Genomic DNA, 27151 nt, shown 5'->3' on the forward strand with positions numbered 1-27151 from the left:
AGAGGAAGGAGCAGGAGCTCAGCTGTTGGAGGGCTTGGCGAGCATCAGTAAGCACTGGCTTCCAGTCAGAGCTCCATGGACACAGGGTGTGGCAGCACATAGCGAGGCAAGGGTGGGTGCTGGAGGTGTTCAAAACAATCCCCGGCTACAGATGATGAACGTGAGGTTAGCCTGGGCTACATGAGACCTAGTCCGAAGAGAAAGAAAGGAAGAGAGAAAAATAGAGAGAATGAGGGAGAAAGACAGGGCAGGGAGAGGGGAGGGGAGGTGTAAAGAGAAAGGAGGGGAGGGGAGGGAGGAGAGGAGAGGGGAGTGAATGAGGAGTGGACAAGAGGAGAAGGAAAAGGATTAAAAACAAATCCAACAAAAGTAAACCCCCAAATTTATTAGAAGTACAAATTGTATTGAGCAGCAAGAGAGAACGTGGGGAAGATAAGAGGTGAACTGGCAGTGTCCACAGGTCCCTGTCAAAGGGGCTCCATTTGTGGGTGGACTGGCAGGAAGTGATACCCAGGATGCTGGCCCCTCAGTATCCCTTACTCTATACACAGGAAGGATGCAGTAGTAACACACAGTTGCTTCCTCTTATGGACTGACAGGCTCAAGCACAGGCAGGGCTAACGGGAGGACACGTGATGGCTTCCAGGAGACAACCCTCATAGCGGATCCGTGAATGTCAAATTCTGATAAAGTCCTTCAGGATGCAGAGACACAGGGATTCCTTCCCTAAACGCTCCTTTTCCCCTCTGAAACCACCCAGATCACACCATGTTTTTTCAGTGAGCTTCTGGTCATCCCGTCCTCCCGCTGAGTATTACACCCACTGCAGACCCAGCTACAAGGACTTCAGGATCCTTGACCTGGTGATGCTGCCCCTGAGAGGAAGGCATCTGAAGTTTGGATGCTCAGTCCTTGACCTCAAGACTCTGGGGAGAGGAGACTATGGAGACTCCTTCCCACAAAGAAAGTAGGGTGAACTCTTTCAGAATCAGAGGCACACATAAGCCTTCATTCATTCATCCATCCATTCATTCATTCATTCATTCATGTGTGTATGTGTCAGTGCCTGTGTGTGTATGTGTGTGTGTGCTCTCATGCACATGTGTGAGTACGGGTCAGAGAACAACTTGAGGTTGGTTCTCTTTCCATCCTGTGGATACAACTCAGATTGTCAGGTTTAGCAACAAGAGCTCTTCCCTGCCTTCCTGACCTACTGCATGCTGCCTCAACATTGGGCAGAGGGCCACAGCACAGAAGGTTGCTGTTAAGCAGCTGTGTCTGGTGAGGGAGCGGGGCCGCTTCTCAAGTACACATTGAATGTGGTCTGATACAGGGTGTGAAAGTCCTCCTCAGCTTCTACCTGGAGATGTAGCTTCTTGCCTCATAGGTTCAGAGTTTTCAATGGTTAAAGGGGACAGATTGGAAATTTCTGTCTTTGGTGGGCTGTTGACAATTAGTGGTGGGTACATTACTTGGTCCAGAAAAGGCCCACAGCCATGCTAATTACTGCAATTATTAGCACAGGAAAAAGAAGTAGACGTGTTTATGGCTGTGAGAACTCATTTATTTTCTTATTTCTCTTCTCTGAGGTTTCAACCATTGTGGTCTGTTTTGCTTGTCTCTGCTGATACTGACACAGGACTTAGGGTGTGTCAGAAGAGCTTATCTATGGGGAACACAGGTCCTGTGTCATGACATTTTTAAGTGACACCTTTTTGTTAATTATTACCTTTTTTTTTTTGACTGTACAGTGCCTTTTTTTTATTCCTGCATGTGGCTTCTGTGAGTTCTGGGGTAAAGGGCAGCTTGGAACCTTTCTCATCAAGGGTATGTGGAACTGTTTTAAAACCATTCCGAAGGAACAAAAATGGGAAATCCAAAACCAAGGCAGAAAGAAGCCCAGAAGGAGCAGCCTGACGGTTAGGGCCCAGAAGTTAGAACCGCAGACCCGGGAGTGGACGGCCAGGCCACTCGGCTTCCTCAGTTACAGAGGGAGGAGGAAACACATCTCTGGCTTAGGGCCACCGTGAAAACTTTTAGAAAGTCCACCAACACAGCCACACAGAATGGCTGCTGTGAACAAGCAGCTGTCAAAGGTATGAAACTCTCATGAGGGAGTCAGGACACTGGTCCAGGGAACAGCCAGTGTTCTGGGGACCACGGGGACCCCAAGCCCCCACTCTCCACTCAGTATGCCTCTATTCCTTCTCTTCTATTCCAGGACATTTGCACTTGAGAATTATCATTACCTTGAGCCCTTTGTGTTGCGTGTGTTTAAAAGGTGGTGACACCTGGGTTATCAGGCTTTGTTTGTGAAGACAAAGGTCACCTCAGATCAGTGACCATGCATATTCTGACCTGTCTGACCAGGGCCCTTAATGTGATTTGATTGGTAATCTGCGTAACTTTTCTTCTTTCTTTTCATGGGCTACAACAGCTGACTGTGTGGATCTCATGGGTTGCTACAAAGCAAAGCTATTTCTAGAAATCTCTTGTTCATTTATTAGCTGTTGAATGTAAATTGACCGTCACTCTGCCGCACAGCCATGCTGACAGTTCACGGGTTGTCTGATGCTTGTGTTTTCTCCTCTTACCTTTAGCGGATGTTTCCACTTCTGTTTAGTCAAAAGAGAGCAGGAGTGCACGCGCGTGTGTGCGCGCGCACACACACACACACACACATACACACACACACGAGGTAGCCTGACTCTCCAGGAGACACAGGCGTTAGCGTGTCAACTGTGTTTGCATAGGACCTGAGTTCTGTTCCCAGCACTTACCTTAGGAGGCTCACAACTGCCTGTAATTCCAGCTCCAGGAGGAACTGGATACTTCCAGCCTCTGAGGGCACCTGCACTCATATGCACAGCCTTCCTACATACATAGTATTAAAAATAAAATAAATGCTTAAGAATGTAAGAAGTTCTGAGGTAAAAATCCCTCTCTGTGGTATGTGAGACAGTTGGTGACTTTATCATTTCCCCTGCAGCCTGCTGTGTCCAGAGTGCTCCCATACAGTCAGCCTCAGCCACCTCCACAGCAGGCTTGCGGGGAGTGCAGAACTCTCCTGGGATTTCAGGAGGGAGACGGGAAAGCAGGACTCAGATTGAACTCCTTATGTTGGCTGGCCTTCAGCCAGTCAGGAGACATGGAAGGTAAGGTGACTTTTCACCAGCCTGGGTTTTAATGCTACATTTTGGATTCCTTCAAAGAACAGGTTTCACTAATCCCAAGTCTTCAGGGAAGACAGGAGGAGATGGCAGAAGGTAAAAAACACACGGACAGGACACAGCTTATATTGGCTTCCTCTCCATTTATAGTCTTAGTGTAAAAATTAAACAGTGTTTTCTTCCCATGGTCATTGTCATTAGGTCTGCAGTCACTATAGCCTTTCTGCCCTGAAAATGGTAACATTGGTTGCCGTGACTGTTATCCTATGCGCTGTGAATGAGTACTCACAACCCTTGACACTCGCAGCTCCATGCAGTCAAGCAGATTATGTATTCCATGCTCTATGAAAGCTTCTAGTGTTTTAAGAACTGCTTACAATTATTTCTTGTCCTAATTTTGTTAGGTGAGGCATATGAACTTCCTACAAATTATCAGTCCCCACCCCAAGTCTAGAAAGAATGTGGCTTTTCCCTGTGGGTCTCAGCCCCCCATGCCCCCACCCAGTCCAGAAACAATGTGGGGGAGCTGGGCGGCAGCTTTTGCTTTACCAGCTTTGGTTCAGCTGAGGCTTTTGGACGCCTGAGCAGGTCTTGGTCAGAGGTGTGCGCTGGAGAAGTCTGTGGTGGGAGGAGACAGGCAGGTACAAAGCAGGGGACAACAGCTGGGGGGGGGGAGGAGGAACTGCTGCCCTTCCCAGACTACCTGATGTGAGGGATCTACCCCTCCTTCGGTTTATAATTTCGTCTGTTGGGCATGGAGGAGTCTGAATCCTAACCATATGAGGGCAACTGGAATTTTTAAGGCAGTGGTTCTCAACCTTTCCAATGCTGTGGCCTTTGATACACTTCACGTTGTGCTGACTCCCAACCATAAACTTATTTCATTGCTACTTCATAACTATAGTTCTGCTACTGTTATGAATTGTAATGCAAATATCTGATACGAAATGGGTTGTGACCCACAGGTGACAAGTGGTGACCAGAAGTGGCCCTGCTGATCAAGCAGGGCATTGAGGACCAAGAGGAGTAATGGACCCCCCACATATGTAATACAGAAAACTCAGACAATTATAATGAAAGGCAAAACCAAATGAGCCTCACTGGCCATTTTAGAGATTTCTGGGTTAACTCGTTATTCTAAAGACTATTAGGTGAACAGAAAGGCATTGGGGCAGAGGACTCAAGAAGCTGATTCAACAAGTACAGAAGCCAAGTCTATCATCGTTGTAACCCTTAGCCTGTGCAGACATCACCGAGGAGGGCTGCTTAAAGCCATTCAGTTAGCAGGCTGATAGAAGACATCGCTGCAGACGAGGTCAATGCGTATAATCAAACCACCGATTAATCTTGAAATCAATAAGATGATGGAACCGAATACCAGGTGTCTCCTGGAGTGATAAAAGCTGAGCTTCAGTCTTTCGTGTGCACTACTCATTTACAAAGCACAGAGGAGCACTGAATGTATCAGAGCACTCACTGCAGAGATGTTGTAGGCCAGACCTACAGTGTGGGGATTTTATAGAGCAGTAGTCTGACTCCTCCAACAAGTGAGTGCAGAGGAGGAAGAAGGGGCCTTCACACACTAACAAGCTCTTGGGGTGTCAGCCAGATGTGATGGACATGCATGCATTGCTTAGGTCTTGGTCTAAACTGCCTGATGTGGACAATTTTGAAAGAGATTGTGCAATTAATTTTAAAGCTGGTAGGTGTGGCTGGGGCACTGTGCTTCAGTTCTTAAGCAGTTAAGCCAGCCACCTGTGCTGAAGGGCCACACTAAGACAGCTGTAGGTAATGTCCCAAAGAAGCAAAAAAAAAAAAAAAGAAAGGAAGAAAGGAAAGGGGAAGGGGAGGTAAAACAAGAAGGAAGGGCTGGGTGGTACATGCCTGAAATCCCAACACTTGGAGGCAAAGAGCAGGATCATGAGGCTTAGCTGCACAGCCAGATCCTGTCACAAAAACCCAAAGGGAACCGAACTCAATCCTGAATGACCACGTTAGTAGCTGCTGAAGATGGGGATAGGGACACGAGGGGATCTCTACATGGTTTTCTGCCTTCTCACACACAAATTTCTGAAATAAAGATTTAAAAGAAGCGAGAGAGTCTAAAACAAGGAAACTGATAGGCAAGCTAATGAAACTGCAGCCCTGAAACTCACTGGGTCAGCAAGTCCATGCTAGGCACACCTCACACTCAATGTCACCACCTCCTCCACTTCAAGACAGCTAGCTATCCAGGGAATGACAGGAGGGAAGGAACGGAAGCTACCAGAATCTGCTGGCAACAGGCAAGCCTGATCTAACTATGGGCCCCTGTTCTTCTAACCTTGTCCTCAGAGAAAACCCCAAACAAGGACCAGCAGAAGCACACCTTCTCCAAATCCAGGATGTATGGCTGGCAGTATGCTGTGGACAGGCCCCTCAGATGGCAGGCCCGGTGTCTTTCAAAGCCACACCCCTTCCTCAGCTCCCACCTTCTTGCATTACTATGCATTGCTGAGAACTGTAATCAGCTTGGCCTGGCCTTCTGAGGAAGTTGGGCCACAAGCAATGTCATCATACTTGACACAAAAATTACTTAGTGGGGCCTTTAATATCCTCGTGCCAGCTTTTTTCAATTAAGTGACCACAAACAGCAAACAGCCATTACCACGGGGCTCGTGTGAGGTGCTGAGATATGCAGATTTGCAACAGCGAACCGCAAATGCTCGCCCGAGAAGAGGGGAAAGGGAGTTTCTCATGAAAGTTCTTAAGTCACTACTCAGCTCTGTAGTCCTTTCAGCTTTGCTAGGGACAGAATGTGGGCTTCCACAACCCCAGTCGGAGGCTGTCTTGACACAAACTCTAGCTAAAAACAGCTGCAGTATCCATGTGATGGGCACACTGTCCCCAGTGGCTGAGAACCAGGGGCTCTTAGTCACTGCTGTGGTTATAGGAGCTTCATCTCATTCCTTCAGAGACCGTGGCTAATTGTACTCTTTAGTTTTCTCTGAGCTTTCCCACACATTCAGGAGATGTTTACCTTTTGCATAATTAGTCGATGTTTCCTAATCAACAGCAGCCATGTTCTGGGAAATACAGGTCAAATCAAGGAACAAGGTGTGCCACCTGAACCTGAGACTGTTCTGGACATGCAGGAAGTCACCTTGTCACATGGACACACAGTGCATGCCTGCCTAGTGACTAATTAGAAAGCCAGCACAAGACTTCAGTCCAGGCACCCTGGCAAGCTGTGTTCCAATCTTACCACAAAATGAATGCTGAATGAATGCTGAATGCAACTTCAGATTGCCAAGCTCAGGGCTCAGTTGTGGTCCTGCCCCAACCCCATGCATTCAAAGCATCCACTTCACTATAGGCCTTTGAACACCAGGAAGCTGCTACTACTGTTGCTGAGGGCTCTTAGTTTCTTAGTCAGGTAAGATTTCATTGGTGTCCCATACAGGCCAGACCAATTTTTGGTTTTACCCAGCACTATGACGGAACAAGATTTCTTCTCCCATCTACTTGTCGTTTGGTTCTCATTGGCCAGCTTTCCCCAGTACTCCCTCTCCTGTGCCTCTTGGCTCCGGGTAACTGACAACCTACTCTTAACTTCTCTGCAAGGCAAAGTTTTCTATTTTTTAATATGTGTATGTGCGCACATGCATGCCTGGTGGCCGAGGCGGCTAGGAGAGGTGTGGGCGGATTTCCTGGGACTGGGGACACACACGTTGGGAGCTGCCATGCTGTGGGTCCCCTGAGAAGCTGCATGTGCTCTTGATTGTGGAGTCATCTTTTCAGCCACAGGGTACATTGTAATCACTTTTACTTTTTGCTGTAGAATTGTTTGAATTCCTTATGTGCTTTCAGACATATACCGGGCTGTGTCTTCATAACACTGGTTACTCAGTTGGCTGTTCAGAAGCTTCTGCGCTTTGTGTGATCCATTTGTCTATTTTTGCTTTAGTTTTCTGTGATTTGGGGTCTTATATAATACATCTTTGCATAGCCGGACAACATTGAACAATTCTCCTCTATTTTCTTCTAACATTTCACAGTTTTGTATATTACTCCTTCTCAGTTGGATTTTGGGATATGGTGAAAGACATGGTCTAGTTTTATTCTTCTGCATGTGGATAGCCAATTTTCTGCAGAAACATTTGCTAAGGAGACAGCCCTTCCCCCAGCGCATGCTCTTAGAACACCGAGTGAACATTGGCATCTATAGTTTTTGAAAGCTCCTCTGATGATTTTTGCCAACAGCCAGGGCTGAGGGCTGCTGGGTTACGCTGACATGTGTCTCAGAAAGAATCCACAAGAATAAAAGGAAACGGACATTTCTTAAAGAGACATGGCACCTTAAAGAATTCCCATCAAACTTATGTGACAAGAGACCCTTGTACAAAAACATCTGTTAACATAGATGGAAACGGCTTTTAGACCTCCATGGAGACTAGCAATGAAGGCTGGTACCCTTGCTACGCTTTTCAGCAGAAAGCCCCACACTGTTAACTGTGAAGGATAAAGATCAAGACTTTCCTCATGAAGGATAAAGAAGCACTTACCCCATGTTCTCAATGAGGGACAAAGATACCTGTGGTTGTAATTAGAAGGGATCTTACATGCTACCTAACACACACAGACACACACAGACACAGACACACACACACACACACACACACACACACGCTCACACATGCTCACACATACACATATGCTCATGCATGCTCAGTTACAAACATACATGCTCATCGATGCTTGCTTACCCACAAACACACATGTTTATACATGTTCACACTTACACACATACACACACACTCTTACATTCATACACACTGGCACACATACACTCACAAACACACATGCTCACACATGCTCACAAACATACACTCTTATGTACATACATACATATACTGGCACACAAACTCTCTTTCTCTCTCTTTCTCTCTCTCTCTCTCTCTCTCTCTCTCTCTCTCACACACACACACACACACACACACACACACACGCTCTTATATATACACACACTGGGGCACACACACACTCACTCACACAGGAACATCTCCCTGAGCAGCCTTTCAGTGAGCTGTCCAACCACAAGGGATCTCATTCCTTCACAGGACAACACCTTCCACTCTGGGTAGACCAGGTGTTCATTTCCGTAGGCTCTGAAGCAGCCTCCCTCTGCCTCTACTGTCCACAGCTCAGTTGTTTGGCTGAGCAGTGAAGTCTCCTCTCTTCCCGACGAGTGTCCCTCAGCACTCTGTTAAAGTGGACCATGGACCACCACTGTACACACAGGGCTGTGACAGAAGCTAAGCGACATAGATTTGAGTTGCAGCTCTGCCCCAGACTTTCCACCACGGCAACTAAAGCCCCTCAGGCCTGACTTTCATTGTGAATATAAAAACTGCATAAAAACAAAGACAATGGAAAACTGGCATACTTGTGAACAGTGAATTAAAAGTATAAGTCAAGTGCTTTGTAAGGGCCAAGCACTGAACAAAACAAGTTGATTCCTTAGTACTTTAAGGTACAATAGTTTTATGTTTGAACAGTTAATTTCGGCCTGTTCAATCCTGTGTTAATCTTGTCTGCTAAAGCTAGGCACATTCAGCCGCTGAACTGGATGTGAAGGACGTTCCCGAGAGCTCCACAGCGCCCTCTATCTGCCTCTTGCTTCAGCAAGTCAGTGAACCCCAAGCAGTGCTGCTGATTTGTGAACAGGAAAAATAAAGAGTATGCGTCTCAGAACTAGAGGTGGGTCTAGAATCTTCTTTGGCCGCACTATGTATGCGGCCTTGAACGAATTTTCTTTCCTCAGTTCCCACACATATAAGGAGAGAAGCAGGATACTTTACATGGTATTTATTAAAACAAAACGACATAGGGCAAGCGCCCGGCAGGACAGTTTGCTCATTTGATTGAAGGGTATTTTAACCAGGGCAGTTTTTAAAAAATTAGTGAAACTTTCTTTGAAAAGTCTACATGTGGGCCTTCACCTGCATGGAGACAGTGGTCCAGTCGGTGTCAGATCTGTGTGGGACCTCCTAGGCCTTTCTGTCTTTTTGTACATAGGCTCTCGCTATAAAATAGCAGGCTGCCTGCCTCCCAGTGGGTCAGCTTCCTGCCTCAGCTTCCTCAGTGGCCAGTGCTGGGATTACAGGTATATGTCCTTGTATTTGGCCAGATGAGCCAATCTTCAACCCCGCATGATTCCAGACCTCTAAAACCGATTTTACTAACAAAATAGGCAAAATAAAGTTTTAGAAGTAAACTGATTCCTGGGAACAATTTGGTTATTCTGTAATTCCCAAGTGCTTCTGACTGTAAAAAATATCGTCTTCAGTCTGTGTATTCTCTCGAAGGCCCTGCCCCCGGGTGCGTGTGTGTCCAACTTGGCTCTGTAATCCCATTCCTGAGGTTAGGGGGCAGAATTTGTGAAAACTCAGAGAAACGGATTTATCTCCAAAGGACAACTACAAATGGCAGTAAACACAAGAGAAGATGTTCTCCATCATTTAGCCATTAGAGAAATGCCAATGTAAACCATGAGGTTTCCCCGTGTGTGCTGAGCAACTCTAACAGAAAAACAGACAACAACACGTGGTGGGAAGGACGTCAGGGAGTCAGAGCTCAACACACAGCAGCTGGGACAGGGACCATGACCTTCTCCTCGTGACACAGCTGGCCATTCCTTGAAAGCTAAGCAAGGGAGGCACCGCGATTACTTAGGACTCTGCACAGAAAGGGGAAATGCAAACAAACGGTCACGGAAAAAGCTTTTCGACAACATAATTCATTATACTCAAAATGTGGATACAACCCTAAAGTTCATGACTTGGTGGATAAGCAGATGAATAAAGTTTGTGTGCGCATCTGTTTAGTAGGAGGCTGTTTGCCAACCAAAGGACACTTGGTATCAACACACGCCTCGCACGGACGACTCTTCACTTCATTTTGCTAAGTGAAAGAAGGCAGACACAAAAGCACCCATGAAGTTTGGCTCTGTGCATGTGAAATCTACAGAGACAGAAGATGAGCAGTTGTCATCCAGAGATGGGAGGGTCCGGCAATGGGTAGCAGATTTCTTTGAGGGTGATGAAAATACTCCAGAGTTGACTGTGGTGGTGGCTGGCTGACTGAGCAAATACGCTAAGAGTCAGTGAACTATACACTTAAATGTGTGGGTACATGGTATGCAAATCATATCTCAATAAAAGCTATTAAAGACTCAATAGAGGCACAGTCATTAAACTATATGGCTTGAGAATCAATTAAATTTTAATCACAGTGCAGAGAACATGTGTGTCTCTGTGATGGCATTTGATGTGGATCATTGCTTTATATGTTCGATTGCTTTAAACCCACTTTTACATTTAGATTATCTTCCAGGAGCAGCTGAATTTTAGAGAAGTAAATAGTAAACAAGGCTATTGTGGCTCCGGAAATGACATTCTTTTATTTTACTACCTAGGATTGACTCGATGGTGTAAAATGCTATTAGGAGAAAGAATGGCCAAGTCTGAATGAGAGCATGTATTTCATCGTGAAGATAAAAGTCTTTCTTCTCTCTAGTGAATACAGGTAATTTCAGAAGCAGCGACTCCTAATTATTCAGTGTTGAAAAGCTAAAAAAAAAAGGTTCACATTGAAAACAGTGACCTCCAGTTTGCTCTGTGAATGAAGACAGACACAAATTCTCATTTTCCTGGAATCCTGGTTGATAAGTGAGTTGGGGAAATGCATGCATTTCTTCATTACAGTGCAGTGGACTGTTCATTTAAATAACAATAACTGGCATAAAAGCCACAGAGACATTATCTAGCAGTTCTGTGGTGTTGAAACGCATTATTAGAGCGAACAATGCCAAGTACAGTAAATAAATGACTGTCCCTCATTTTAGCATTATCCCGCTTGCTTAGCTTTATGAGAGGGTACCATCATTATGATGACTGCATTCAACACCCTGGCCAGCACCATTCGCATGGAAAACTCTTGAGCTGGAAGGGGCTTAAAATAGTCATGGTCTTTTCTAGCTCATGGAAGGTGAGGGAAAAGTCACCCCATCCGGTAGTGATGCATCCTGTAGTTTCAACAGAAAAGAGTTGACGAAATCAATGTCTGTTCACTATGTGTAAAAATTGAAGCCTCCATTAGGGACAACATATACAATAGACTGGTTAAAAGTTGTAAAGTCTGCACCGTAGTCTGACTTGAAATCAGCTGCGTAAGATCTTGCTATTAGTTCTGCCTTTCATGTCAAAGTAGATGCCGTTCTTTACTTTCTCTGTCTTTACCTGAAATGTCTAGTATTGCACCCAAAGCACCAGGCAAACTTGATTCTGAGTGCATCTTCTGTCCACCTCATGTAGGACAAATAAAAGGAGCTATTTAGAATGATTTGGTCCTGAATCTTCAGTTTGCACACTTAAGGTGACCTGGGACACAGTATGTGACAGAGGAAGAGGGGAGATGCCCTGGTGGAGATGCTCGCCTGTCACAGACAACACAAGCTTGCAGCCAGGCCTCCAGACACGTGCATTTAGTCACAGACAAGATTTCCTATGAATCAACAAGCAACTCCCCACCCAGTCCTGATGCAGAGTTATCACTCTTTAGTAGTGAGTCACTTTCTTCCCACCTCATGGAACCTCTAGATCTTCTGTACAGCAAAGCTCAGGGAAGGAGGAGGTGCAGGGCAGTCTGAAGCTGTGTTTGGGTAGCAAGTCCAGCCCTGTCACTCACCGGGTCTGTGCAGAGTGCCCTCCCACGGCCTCTGCCTTGCTGTTTCATGCTGCTGTTCATTCGTAGCCCTGAGCACTACACACTGCTCTAATGTTCCCTTATCCAGTTCCTTTCTCTCAGGCCAGGCATCGGACAGCAGCAAGTACGGTGCAGCTAAGAACGCCCTGTGCATGCCTGCTGCTGTGCCTCACCAAAATTTACAATCTAATGTTTCTCACTAGTCAGACCCCCTCCCCTGCCTCCTATTTCTATCAGATCTTTACTCTGCCACGTCTGGAGATCAGTGAGCGTGGGTGGAGGAACCTGGAGACAAGATGACTGCACAGGATGGGCGGGAGCAGTGCTCCATGTGTTTCAAGGTTTCTTGCTCTTTCCTGATCCCAACCAGGACCTCTCTTTACCCTGTCAACTCTTAGAAAAATGGTGCATCCATTTCTTTCCTGGTATCTTCCCTTGAGTGGGACCTTACGGGACCCCAACCTTCTCCTTGGACTCTTCTCCTCACTGGGGGCGCTCCTGCCTGACTCACATCCTGACTGCTGAGATGAGCTCTTCACAAGTTTGCAGCATGTTTAACAAAGCAGCGTGCCTTGCCAGGCTCAGTGTACTTACAAAGTAGTTAGTGGTTCAAAAATCTCTTCCCTGGGGTTAGCAGCCTACCTCCAACACGTCTACAAGGTGTTGGTCTCAGATGCGTGCAACAGGTGACATCAACACACTCTGCAAAGATGCAGGGTCGCCTGCCAAAATCTTCAGAAGCTTACTGTGCCCTTGAAGTGGGTCATCCTCGGGAGCTGTCGCTTTTCATCTGCCCAGCAGGTGTGTGTCATCAAATAAATATCATAAAATGTCTTCTAGCCTGGAACAAATATCTGGCAAGGAAAAGAAGTGCGAGGGCCTGCTGTCTATCATGTCTGACGGAGGGGTGCCTCCTGAGATGCCCTTCCTAAAACATGGGAAAAGCAGTATTTCCTTGAACTAAAGGTTTCCTACCCCTGTTATTTTGGCCTTCTCTCCCATCTATCCACTCTCCTCATCCTCTCAGCTAGCATGTTTCCTAAAGAAAGTACTCTCAGGGCTGTAAGTTTGTTGACTAAGTGTTCAACAAAGTGCACCCTTGAAGCTCCATGCCACAAAACTATATTTCCCCCCAAAGTCCGTTAATTTTAAAAAAAGTAGGCCAACTGGTTTTCTTGGTTTTCATCACCATGGTTTAGGGTTTAAATTATTGGTGCTCTTTTCCTTATGTTGGAAGCACATCTTCACATGCATGTAGGTGTTCCATGACTTTCATGGTCACTTTGTCATTTGGGGTTGAATACTGTCCCCAAGCTCTCAGATTCTTTGCAGCAGGGAGCTGTCACTGACTTAGCCATTTCTCTCGGGTCAGTTAAATGGTTGCCTTTGACAGGAAACTGTCACCTCTTCCTGGATCATAACATCAGCAAGTTCATAGGTTTGATGACTCCTTAAAGTTCATCTTTTAGAATAAAAAATACTGGGTTAAGAAATCCATGTAGCTCAGAAAGGGCTTGAGAGGAGGCTGACACTTGTGTTGGGCACTAGACCTTGTAGACACTGGGCTGCAGCAGCAAAGGAAGTGGAGTACCTCCCCCATGGAAGCCACATTTTGAATGAGGGGACAGTAAACTGGTATCCATGCACTGGCTTAGTACACCCCTGCCCAACATGCTTAGAACTAAGCATTTCTGATTGTGGAATTAGGAGATATTTTGGGAACAGCACTACAGTCTACATGTGAAATGCATTTGTGTTTTATATACATAGTTTATCATACACCTTATACTCACAGTAAGATGGTAAGTTTTCAAAGCACAATAACTTGGCAGATAAACAAGTTATTTTCCCCTCAAGGTGTCAAGTTGTCTCCAGAAGTCTCCAAGTTTAGAGCATATCAAATTTTGAATTTGAGGGTTTTGGCTTCTTGAGCTGTACAGCCAACAGCCAACTGTTTGAGATTGTGTTCCCCCTGGGCCCATTTCCTTTTGAGCAATTCCTCTAAAACTCAGTTATGGCCAAGACTGAGTCTTCCTGTGGTTGGGCTTCCTCATACTGCATTCTCTCATGGACTGAGGGTTTTCACAGGGAGATGTATTTCTGAGACACACAATAGATAAGAAGAATGGCAGGAAGGATAGATGCCAGAGACTTGGGAAAGACCAAGCCCACCTTTGCTGTGGCCTAGGGTCTCAGTGATGCCACCATCTTGTGCCACTAGAAAATGATTCATGCCCAAGCCTGCCATGCCCATAGACAACCTCAGCATCCTGGATTCCTACTGAAGGTCAGGCTTGGTGAACATGCTCCTGACCATTGGTCTTAAAACGGTTCGGTACAGATGGAAACCATCACTGGGAGTCAGTTTGACTTCTAAACACTTTGCTTTGACTGCATGTAGACTCCTGTCCCTGGAGGATGACTAGGTTGGGAAGACAACTGTCCTCCCAAGGCTGATGCACAGGAGAAAGTGCAAACCTGACTCTGATATTTGCTGGTTATGTCACTCAGAGTGAGTTATGGACTTTTCTAATCCTTGTCCATAAAGGAAAGTAGAAATGCCTCTCTTATTAGTTTGCTCTGAGTGTTAAATGAAACCAAATGAGACCATGATTACATAGCAATTAGAGTTTAAGTGCTCTTAAAATAAATGGTAATTAAGGACAGTAATCAATGATAATGGTGATTCAGAAATAATTTGCTTGGTTCTTTGGTTAGAAAACTGAGGAGGGAACCTTGGCATCAGAGAGTAGAGCATCAAAGAACAAACAATCCTTTCACAGGAAGTCTGCAGCTCAGTGGGGAGACACAGGAATTAGGGAGGAGGGAGGAACTCTTCTCTGGACCACGAGCCAGGCCTCAAGCCCAATGGATTTAGTGCGGGACCTGTGACAGGGGTCTGATGACAGGAACTGCAGATCTAGGAGGGTGTCAGTGGCGTGTGAGGCTTTCAGGGATCTGCTTAGAGGCTTTCTTTTCTACACTTGCAACAGTTTTCACTGTTCTCACCCCACAGTGCTAATGCTGCCCACTATCTGCCACCCTGAACTTAGAAACAGCAACAGACTGCACCGTGAGAGTTGCATCCATTAGTCTGCATATCACCCAATAAGATGCTGTATAAGCAACATCCCTGAACTTGCACCGGGATCCATTGGCAACAGAGGCAGACAAGTCACATGTTCTGAAGGAGTGGTGGACAGTGAGGTGGGTGTGGAAAATCGGGGTGTGCATGCATGCCATTATGCATGAGTTACATAATCAGACCCATGCTTCATGCTAACACATGCATGTCAGCTCAGGCTCTCTAGGGAGAAATGCCCCTCCCTCTGCATCCCTGCCCTCTCCATTCATTTGCCCTCTCCAGCAAAGGGTCATGCCTCCCTTTCTCCCCTCTGGTGTATATCTTTAGCTGGATCTATGGAGATTGAGAGAGGGAGAGAGGGGGAAGAAGGGCAAGGGGTGTGGAGGGAGAGAGGGAGGGAAGGAGAGAGGGAAGAGGGCAGGGAGGGGCGCTCTGACAGTTTGCATTATGGAGGTGGGTTATATCATTTAGTCTACACAGAGCCTTAAGTACAACATGCTGAGTAGAGAAACAAATTCTTAGTACGGGAGTCAAGCAAAGCTTACATTTTCCCACTCACAGTCACTAAGTTTCACTGAATACACATGCAAGGTATCACCTTTATTCTGTCTTGGTCCAGTAAGCAGAAATTCCAGAAGTAGAACTTTAGGGTAGTGGCTGGCCAGCCCAACAGGACTAGAAGAAGGTGGGAAGGGGTATCTGAGTAAGACAGCTGTGTATAGGTCAAACACAAAAGCAGAATGGGAGTGAGGAGAGTCAGGTTTCACATGAAACCTGGCCATCCTTCCAGGATGAAGGAGTGTCAAGGGCAGAAGCCCTGTACTCATTTTCCTGGGCAGTTATAGGGAGCTGTCAATAGATGCTTCTCCGTTCTCCTTCCCAGAGACTACAAAATGGCACAGGTGTCTTTGGCTGGAGGGACAAAGAGTTGATTAGCTAAAGTGGTATGATTAAAACCACACAGGGGTGACTGGCTGGGAAACCCAGGTAATGCTGGCTGTGTGGGTCTCTCCTAAGCTGCATCCTTCATCTGGGGAGAGTTTTTTGTTGCTGTCCAAGGGGACAGTATGAGATACAGACTGCACAGTACCAAGTAACGGCTTCTAGAGTCACCCCTTGGTGGCATATTCTCCACCTCGTTCCTCAGAGGATACTAAATGGTTTACATGAGTACTCACCAGTCATGTGTGGAAGGTCACTGGACTAGAACACAGACACCTATGGTACCTGGGCTGGCTTTACCATTAACTTCAGTGCATGGCCAAGGAGTCACCTTGAAGTTTCCCAGGCCTGGGGACAGGGCATGTGGGAGCAGCTTGCCAGTAAGCATTTGATATGCAAATACTGGGGATAGTAGTGGGAATGCTTTGGGTTTAATGGGTTAAACACACTACCAAGAATAAAGCATCAAATCCAACCCACACCTGCAGGGCTTAGCAGTAGGAAGTTCTTGTCTTAGTGAGCCAGGCTGTGCTCTGGTCCTAAAAACAGTAAGTAAACTTGTTAAATTGCAAGTGTTCCAAATGATTCCTAGAAAGGGCTATTTTGCACAATCTGATGATTTAGGATTTTGTCAAATTAATGTCACCAGATATGCCCTATAATTAGGATAAAATATTTTAAAAGTTTAAAAAATGAAGCTATTCATTAACTCATTGATTTTCCTACAGATTGGGAACCTGAATATAAATGATACCCAAAAATATAACTGGGCATACTCACAAAGAGAAGAATGGGTTGTGAGTCTTTAAATGGAATACAGAAGTTTAAAATGCTATTAGTGTTCAGATTCTCTGAGAACATTAAAACTGCCCATTAAATAAAAATCTAATAATTGGCCCACTGAATTGTGACATTTTGTAACCTGTACAGGAATTGTAAGAAATTGTGGAAGAAAAGTTCTTTTGAGGCAGAATTTGATTTGCAGTGTAATATTATTCTAGGAGCCAAGGTCTTATGCACACAATTACAAACGAACAACAGTGCAGAGTGGCTAATGAAGCCAGGAAGACTGTGGCAAGCAAGCAGAGGCGTGTGACTCACGACTCCCCAAGGTGAGTTCTACTCTTTCTTAAGAAAAAAAAAATCATGCAAATACATGAGCTCAGAGAAAACCCCAGTTTGAAACTGCTTTCTTATTAGACGCAGCTTACAAACAAAACCAATCAGGTTGACCTATGACTTATAAGCTCACTCTGCAGTGCCATTAAATTAGCCTGATGTAGAGGCATGAGCTAGGACTGGAACCTGAGGCCACCCAGAGCCTTCTAGATAGATCCTTTGCTCTCCAGGGCGTGGGCCCAAGGTACAAGTCCACAAGACAGACACTGAAGGGACTAACTTCAAAGATTGCTGCTGTATCTAGCGGGAACAGTAAGTGAAGGCATGGTGGATGCCAGCTGCTAGTGTGGTCTGGACACTGTATAAAGTCCCAGAGACGATGTGGGTGAATCTTTGATGGGGATAAAAAGAGGACAAGAGATGTTCTGACTACAGCACCAGCAAGAATGAGGGAAGAGTCCTGCCTCAGGAATAAGACAATGTTCTGCCTGGGCAGGGCCTAGCAGGAGGAGGCTGTTGTAGGGAAAGAGCATGCAGAGGGGCTGGGAGGGAGGCAGAGGCTGCCAACAGCACCCGCACCACAGACACTGCCATTGGTACTTCGAATTGACAGAAAACTTTCATCTCTACACTTTTTGTTTTTTAAATTCCCTATGATAGAGTCTTGCTTTACAGCCCAGGATGGACTGGAAGTTATGATTCTTATACCACAGCCTTCCAAGTGCTTGGATTATAGCTATATTCCACCACACCTGGTTTCTGTGCAGGCTCATTAGATAGAAGCACTGACTGCTTTTTTCCAAAGGACACTGGTTCAATTTCTGTACCACAGGGTGGCTAATAACCATTCACGCCTCTAGTTCCAGGAGATCTCACATGGTTTTCTGTCATCTGCGGACACTATATGCATGTGGTACACAGATATATATGAAGACCAAACACTAAGATTCATAAAATAAAAATAAATAAATCATACATATGTGTTGTATATATGGCTGCAACTCTATTCCTTTTTTGGGGGTTTTGTCAGCAAACTCAGTAGATGCTGACAGAAGATGGGACACACAAGAGATGTCAACCATCGCTAGAGATAGAACCAGGCTTAGAGGAAGCTGGGCAAGCAAGAGGGAGGCAGGAACTCTCCACATGAGCTCCAGACAAGGTGCGTCAGGATAGTGGAGGCCTATACTCCCAGTATATAATTTTAAGCTTCTTTTGTATTTCAGCCAATCCTTACTAATATGGATATTCCGTATATAATTATTACATTTTGCTTGGGAGACTGCATACTTGGTAAAGCTGGCTAGTCAGGGGAAGGGCCTTGTGAAGAGGGAAGCAGAGAGTCCTCATGGTTTACTCCATGAACTCTATCAGGATAAAAGGGTTTAACAGAAGACAAGCTATTTATTTACATTTATTTATTGAAATGTGCTTTTGTTCTTTCTCGGCAGTGAAAGATGTTATCAACTCTTTTTACTTTAACTTCACAAGGGAACGAGGGTAAAAAAAGTTTAAGGCTAGGCATGGTGGTGCACACCTTTAGTCTCAGCACTGGGGAGGCAGAGGCAGGTAGATTTCTGAGAGCAAGGCCAGCCTGGTTTATAGAGTGAGTTCCAGGACAGCCAGGGGTACACAGAGAAACCCCGACTAGAAAAAACAAAACACCCAAACCCAACAAAAACAAACAAACAAATAATACTCCCAAATATACCCTTCCCCCAAAGTTTGGCTACAAACGGAGGAGAGCAGCTGCCACAGATCCTGGTCTGATGTTCTACAACAAGAGCAGCGAGACAAATAAAAGGCGATTATGTGAACTGGACAGACTTTCATGACCAATCTCCAATAAGCAATCAGGGATTAGAATCTGTCACTTGCCAAGCTAGAAGAATTTTCAAGAAAATTTTTTTTCTAAGTAAGAGTAAAGTATAGACTGATTTCCCAACCTGAAAGCCAATAAGATGTTCAATTTACATGTAAAATATGTACAGACAAATATAAAGGGAGATATACAAGTATAAAATAGAAATATAAAATATAAAAAGGAAAAATATAAACAAAATATTTAACCAATGATTTAACAGGGGATGAGTCAAAAATGTTTTATTTTATTTTTTATGGTTCCTATATTTTTAAAGAGAGTAATAGATTTTCATTTTTTTAATTTCTTCTTTTTTTTTAGTTACAAATACTTTAATACACCTGAAAACATTTCTGAACAGAACTGACAGAGGGTGGGAATGTAGCCTAGTGCTAAGTGGTCTGCTTACTCTACACTAGGCCTTTCATGAAATCCTTGCACTGTAAAATCAATGCATCAAGACAATGCAAAACCCAAAGCAACCAACCAGCCACCTATCCATCCATCTGCCCATCTATCAGTTCATCCATCCATCCATCCATCCATCCATCCATCCATCCATCCATCCTCCATCCCACACAACAAAGAAACAGAGTACCTTCCCACCCCATCAAGGAAGGGGGTCTCTGCTGTCTCTGAAGGCAGTTGAATACTTGGGAAGGGTTGGTAGATACTCAAATCCATAGGGCGTGCTTATACTGTTTTTAAAGAAATAGTCTTGTGCTGCTTGATTGCTTCTAAGGTGACAGAACCTGGGGTTCAACATATGACATATGAGAAGACAGGACATCCTGAAGACATACAAGAGATGATAAATTTCTTAGAGTAAGAGTAAGAGCCAAGGTCTCCTAAGCACAGGTAGGTCTGAAGCAGTTATACCTCAGGTGGGTCTGGCTGCATGTAGTATGGTAAGAGATGCTCCACAGAGTCTGTGAGAAAAGTCACTCAAAATACTTTCACAAGGATCAATGTGTGTGCACGTAAGATTAAGTGCTCCAGATCCAAAGGGCTTGAGACCAGAGATGTTTTAGAATGAGACTTTTGTATCTTCTAATATTTGCATAAACTTACTAAATGGGTAACTGTAATCTGAAAATCAAAAGTCTGAAACCTTAGGAATGCCATACCTGTGCTCAAGGCATCTTGGATTTCAGGATACATTGGAGTGTGTGTGGCGGGGGTGCATGTGGAGGCCACGGGACAACTTTAGGTATCATTGCTTAGGAGTTGCCTAACTTATATTCTGAGAGGATCTCTCACTGGCCTACTGTTCACCAAGCAGGTGGTGCTGGCTAGCGAGCCTCGGGGACCTGCCTGCCTCTGCCTGCCCAGTGTGGGGTCACACGTGCCTGCCACTGGTCCTGACTATCATGTAGGTTCTGGTGACTCAACTCCTAGCTCTTGTGCAGCAAGAATTTTACTACTAAGCCATTCCCTCGGCCTATATTTTGGGATTTTAGATATGCTCAACTGTGTCTTTCTCCTTAGAGACTGTGGTTTGTGGTAAAATTCCAAAGTACAAAACCCCAGGTAGATTGAGACTTACTAAAAAGCCCACCACCACCTGAAAAAGGTCTAATGGGGAGGCACAACAGTTATTTAATTAGCACACACTGATTAACTTAACCCTGTGCAACCACTGTCTTCTGTTACTGCTAATTCTGTTTTTGAAGTCAAATGAAATAAAGTAGCTGAAGAGTAATTAATGTGTCCAGTCCCTTTACCCCGTGGCTATGATGACTTGGTTGCCCTTTGCTGCAGAGGTTTCCTGAGAAGATGCTGGAACAGCTTTGAAACAACTCAAAGGCGTGTTCTCAGGAGGTGGTGACTTCGCATTAAAAACCTTAACCTGAACAGGCCTCTGAGCAGCACATCCTCTAATGATGATGTGAGACATGAGATTAATTTGAAAGCTTTGCAATGACTGGATAGGTAAGTGTAGGTGTTCTGTTAAGCATTTGTTAGAGCAACAAATCCTATTCTTTATTTCTGATAAGCTAAGCTGCCTAACAGTCACACACACACTCACACTCACACACACACATACACACACACACACACACAGGGGTGGGGGTGATGGGGGTGGTGGTGGTAGGGAAAAAGCACAACCCAAAAGCAAAAGCGAATACTTTCCCCCAACAGTTGCATGCACCCTCAACTGATGTGGAACTGGTTGCGCTGGATGAAGTCCCGTCTGTCCATTTCCTCAACTGTCTTTAGGTGGGTGGAGGCAATTTTATGGTTCATTGGAACACAATTTGAGAATTACTGTTTTATGTTCCTATGAGTGTGTGCGTGCACTGACTTCTTCCATAGGAATTTGATTGTTTTTCTTTCCAACTTTCTTAGACTAGGGAGCTAAGAATTATATTTCTAGGATTCCTTGGAACCACATTTGACACTGTGGCTCGGGCTCTGCCAAGAAGAGACTGTGTAGACTTGAAAAGTGTGTGTGATCTGTGTGAACCAGCTTTGAGGGACAGAGTGTGAGTGTGCTCCTCAGTCAGACCTGTTAGATATCATGGTGTCTAGATCCTAGTGTCATGGGTTCCATGTAGGTAGGACTGTGACAGTGAGACCTCCCAGAGCAGTCTGACTGGCCTCCTTTGAGGCTGTATCCACTCATGATGGCCTTACCTCCAAAAATGCATCATTGAATTTCACATGTAAGACTTTAACAAACCTCCTTCTTAAATGCGCTGGATGAGCCTATCCCGCTGGCTACAGAATCTCAAGGAGGCCCTAATGACTTCATGACCTCATCTCTGTGTCCTGATGGACAAGAATCCAGTTGTATCCACACCATCAACGTCTTTGTGCCCCATGGACCAGCACCAGTTGTAACATCGATACCAAACGATACAAGTTAAGCCATGTGCTAGAACCATGTTCCCGTGCAGGCTTGGTTTTAAAGCTATCCAACTGCCTCCTAGATAGCAAGAAACAATGTGTGGAGTTGGCACTGGGGCATCATAGGGTGGTGCCAGCATAATTTTGACTATGTTCATTCATGTGGGTAAAACAAGACATTAAAAAACCTCTTGATTTGTTATCATTTTGATAGGGAAGACAGAAACAATTCAAAGTTATTCTAAAAGATACAGCAGTAAAGAGAGGGATGTACAGTATCATGATGCTTAACAGTGAGTCTGAGATTGACTACTCTACATGACAGGCTCAAATTTAAAAAAGTGAAAACAGACCCCTTATTTAAGTTATATTGTCACTATGAGCTTCTCTACATGTCTTCGTATTTTCTAGTGTAAATTTTCTTCATTTAGAAAAGACTACTTGAAGCTGGGCGTGGTGGCACATGCCTGTAATCCCAGCACTTGGGAGGCAGAGGCGGGTGGATTTCTGTGTTCAAGGCCAGCCTGGTCTACAGAGTGAGTTCCAGGACAGCCAGGGCTACACAGAGAAACCCTGTCTCAAAAAAAAAAAAAAAAAAAAGACTACTTGAAACATGTCTTCCTCCTGTTTTGTACACAGTTATTCTCACTTTCTGAGAGTGGCTAGGCAAAGGGTCAGATGATAACATTAAATGTTTAAGCTGGTCAAGACAGTCAAGCAGCTAAGGAGTCGCTCTGGTTTATTGTTAAATATGGACTGCCTTAGAGATAACCTTGCGCGGCTTCCTAATGAATTACCAGTTATGAGCTATGAAGTCATCCTAAATTTTAAACATGGCTGAAGAGCAGGTAGATCTGGCTATAACAAATTGAAAGCACTACAGTTATACAATACCATGCAATGCATTAGGCATCCACGTGATGCATATATAAAATACCCTAATAAACCTAGCATATTAATAAATACCTAAAGCTGCACCTTTAAGACCTCAATACTAATTGGCAGGCTTTTTGACAGAATAGCTAGAATAGCTCTCATTATCAGTTTTGGCAAGGTATTTTTGAGCTGCCTAACTAATGATTATTTCTGTACTCCATGGTATGTTGGTCAAAACCCAAGATCTGAAAAATGCCAATAGAGAGGATGAAGGGGCACCAGTGTTTATATGCTGTGGCCAGGTTCTGGATTTATTGATGTGGTATAATAATATTTAATATGATTTCATTTTTTTAAATTTTACTTCTTTGTTACCTATCCAAAATGCAACATACACCCACAATTATATATACATATAAATACATATCCTGTGTATTGATTATATATGTGAGAAACCACATTCCACATTTCAGCAATATATATATATATATATTATGCTGAAATGAAATCCAATATATATATATATATATATTGGATTTGGTTTTTTCGAGACAGGGTTTCTCTGTATAGCTCTGGCTGTCCTGGAATTCACTCTGTAGACCAGGCTGGCCTCAAACTCAGAAATCCACCTGCCTCTGCCTCCCAGAGTGCTGGGATTACAGGCATGCGCCACCACTGCCTGGTGGTTCAGCAATATTTTTATGATCATATATTCTAGCTACCTTAAAAAAAATCCCAAAATATAATGGCTTAGTGGACATCGTTCCCAAGAAAACCCTTTCCGAACACCCCAGGGGCAGGTCAAGCTCACAGTGAGCCAAACACACCAAAGAATAGGACCAGGGGTAAGGGGGGGATAAGGCACACTTTTCCTCACTTCTGCGAGCAACACAGATTTATCCACCCATCCGCTGCTGTTGATTAAAGACTGGATTTAGAAGAGGAGGAGGAAGAGGAAGAGGATGAGGTGGAAGGAGCGGAGGAAGAGGAAGAGGAGGAACAACGGTGGTGGCAGTGGCGGCAGCAACAACTGCATCTTCTCTTGAAGTGAAATGCTTCTGGTCTCTTCATTATGGTTGCCCACAAATGCCATGTTTATTAATAGCTATTATTCTATAAGTACTTAGGCTTAAACTGTCATCAAAGTGGGATCCTTGTTCAGTATAGAATCAACCTGCCTTGGCTATCATGTTAAACATTAGAAAAACAGGAAGATGGTGTAGTCCACGTTGAACTACTGCACCCTCCCACCTAGATCCCAAGGAGGCATTTGCTTCCTGTCCTTGTATCTGTGCTTTTGACCCCTAGGCTCTTCCCTTGCTTTGCTGAGATGGAAACCCTCTCAGCATGCACACACTGTGCTGCAATGTTGTAGATTAGGCCCATGAGTGATGTCTTTTTGCTTACTTCCCCTGTCTCTCATCCAATGATATTTATAACCCATGAGCTGTAGGATTTCTAAAGCTGAGTGATTTGTAATGTAATACTTCTAGAATCTCCAGAGTAATTTCAGCATTAGTTACTAATAAAAGTTGGCTCTCTGAATTTCTTAACCTTGGGAACATGAACCTTTAAGGCTTAGAGATCAAATACCAACATCCCCCCAGGACTGCTGTGCACATCTGCATTTCTGGATGTAGGATTTTGTTTTTCCTAATCAAGTATAATCTCACTTTATAAGTTCAGATTTTGGCTCAGTGCTACCTAGATTTCTAGGCAAGAAAAATGAAGGCTGAGGGTTTTGTGCTTAGGGTTTTGGAAGTTTGGCAAAGGCTATTCTAAGATGCAATGATATCATCTTGAGCTTCAACATAATAAAATGCCACAAAATTACAACAAAACCCAAGCAAGGTTTTTTTTATCCTGGAACTGCGCCCTGTTTTGGACCCTACCTGGTAGTAGTACTAACCATTCTGTTTCGAGGGCAGAACAGAATGAAGTGCCCTCTAAACTTCCCTCTGGGTCTTCCAACCATTCCAAGTGATCACAGATTCCTGCTTATATTTAGGAGCTAAGCATCCGCAGGTGGCTCTTCCTGGCTAATCCTGCTGTAAATAAATGTCTGTCTTTCTTTCTCTCCTGGTCTTGGTATTCAGATCCAAACCAATTAAAGTGAAAGTTAGTTCAAGCATTCTAGTTACTGTTAGGTTAGGAGAGTCACTGTGAAGCTAGGCCAGGCAATCTCTGTACAGTTAGGAAGAATGCTACTCTGACCGGCCATGCTCAAGGGCAGCGTTCTTTACACAATTTGCTCAACTTTGATCTTTTAGAGTCTTATCGATAGGGTAGAATTCATTTTTAAGTAATTTAATTTTACAGCCATTAGTAATCTTAGAAACTCAAAGTCTCAAAATATATATGATGCTTATGTTTAATAATTGCAAGCACAAATCACCTGCAAAACAAGACTTATATGGGTACTGGTCAGACAGTGTACGCCATGGGCAGCCAGTCAGACAGTGTACGCCATGCGCAGCCAGTCAGTGTACGCCATGGGCAGCTGGTCAGACAGTGTACGCCATGGGCAGCCAGTCAGACAGTGGTCAAAACAAACAGTGGATGCCATGGGAAGTTACAAAAAGGCACAGACTAACTTCTGAGCTTATTTATGCTTTCCTATAATCTCCACAACCTTTACTTCTTGTTATACTGATTCACTTTCGAAGGTTAAAAATGGAAAAATCCAATCACAAACCTTTATGGCCAGAAATGACTAGAAAATAGTACGCCTCATCCCCAGAGTGCCTTCTGCAAGCACTGTGGTTTGATGACGAGCTCGTTCATAGTAGCTGGTTGGGAGCAAGTACGAGCAATGGTCAAGAGCCTGGGTTTCATTCTGAGTCAGGCCTGAATCCACACCATAGCCCTGATACTTACTGCTTCTTTGACTTGAGTGAGTTTATCATGATTTAAGGCCTTAGTGCACACACCTATTGGGTGGGATGCTGGGGTGACCAGTATAGGCTGCTTGAACACGGCTGATGGATGAACAGTTTCATGATGGGCCCTGCTTTGATAGCATCCTCCCAGCGCTGTACACTCTCTGATAAGAAGGGTTTCCCCAGGCAATGCCTCATGCCTGACAGGAGCTGGCTTTCCTACATAGGAAAATATTTGATTTAGATGTGAGGAAACCTGCATTCCACAGCTAACCTTGTTGTCTACCAACTGGCTATATGACGTATCTTGTAGGCTAAAAGCACTGCTGAAAGGCAGGTTGCTGTCATGCTGTTATTTCACTGGATGGAGCTACCATGTACTCTGCTGTTGGCCATGTGAAGACCCAATAAGAAAGTAATTGTAAAGTAGGAAGTGGACGTACACGAGATATATCTGCTTGCACTTTAACATGGGATTTTTCAAACTCTAAAACTGTGCAGATCAGTATTTGTTCTTTTATTGTACTATATCTATTATATTCTGCCCAAACCAACAAAGACAGCATGGACAGCAGGCCTAGGTGGAGACATTCCTCTTGCTGGAAGTGACGGTAGCTGCTGCCTGTGTTGAAACTGTCAAGTAAGACAGAGAATTTAAGCTAGTGGCTGAAATGGAAGCCTTGTTTAATTCTACATCTGGGCCTGAGTAGGGCTGAACAGGTCGAGTGTTCAGAAAACCATAGATGGACTAGCTAAGGTGCAAACAGTACTAGGAGATGCTGTAGTCCTTGCTGAGGTGCCAAGGAGGCCAATGATCAGCTAGGTACACAAGACCATGGCAGAGCCGTCTCCAGACAGACTCAACAGGCACATGCTGTTTGTGTCATCTAGCAAAAAGAACTGTGACCTTATTTATATGGCGCTGACCTTTGACTGAATGTTTGGAAAAAGAGACTCCAGACATGACTCTGGTTGCCCTCCTCCCCCAGGCCACAAGAGCATCAAAGCACATGTTCCAGATATGCAGACAAAGAGATGTGTGAGGCGGGTGTTAAAACAGCAGCTCCAACATGTGTTTAACCATGTGTGAGCAGAAGAGTGCTAAGCCATGTGGTAAAGCAAGTGTTAGGGCATATTCCATAACAAATGCTTCTCATTTGGGACCTTCAATTACTTTATGCCTCATCCAGGGTTCCTAAGAAATACTGTTTTCCTAACTTAACACGGTAAACTGAACAACAGCACAAGAACCAGAGCTAGAAGTCTTTCTTCCTGCCTTGAGTTGATCATGAGGAATTCATGTGTATGCTTTTGGATAAACAGAGTGGCACTCAGGCTTGAGTAAGGCTCCATATGTTGAATGGCGTCAGAGACCAGGGACGGACATGTTCCACAGTCCAGAAACTCAGTTGACGGTCACAACCACAACCTGTGTCTGGAATTGATATCTGTTCTCTATTTCCAACTTTAAAATAGGCATATACGTAACAGTCACGTGGCTTAGCAAATATTTAAAAATGGGCATATGCACAGTAGTCACATGGATTGAAACCTTATGATAGTTATATACATAATAGTCACATGACTTAACAAACATGGGGTTTTGGCAGTTCTAATTAATAGT

The 27151-nt window shown here is 44.5% G+C and overlaps 1 protein-coding gene and 1 long non-coding RNA gene across 4 annotated transcripts in view; one reads left to right on the plus strand and one right to left on the minus strand.

Annotated features, from left to right (window-relative positions):
* Positions 1–27151, minus strand: part of Vti1a (vesicle transport through interaction with t-SNAREs 1A) — a 308900-nt gene that overhangs the window by 75902 nt on the left and 205847 nt on the right. The gene's annotated exons all lie outside the window — the stretch shown is intronic.
* LOC127685856 (uncharacterized) lies at positions 1617–20882 on the plus strand. The gene is made up of 5 exons (XR_007977934.1): positions 1617–2096; positions 10627–10736; positions 14932–15122; positions 16944–17054; positions 19665–20882. It is a non-coding gene; the product is annotated as an uncharacterized LOC127685856 (long non-coding RNA).

The sequence above is a fragment of the Apodemus sylvaticus genome, chromosome 1 (genome assembly GCF_947179515.1).
Source record: "Apodemus sylvaticus chromosome 1, mApoSyl1.1, whole genome shotgun sequence".
Taxonomy (NCBI): domain Eukaryota; kingdom Metazoa; phylum Chordata; class Mammalia; order Rodentia; family Muridae; genus Apodemus; species Apodemus sylvaticus.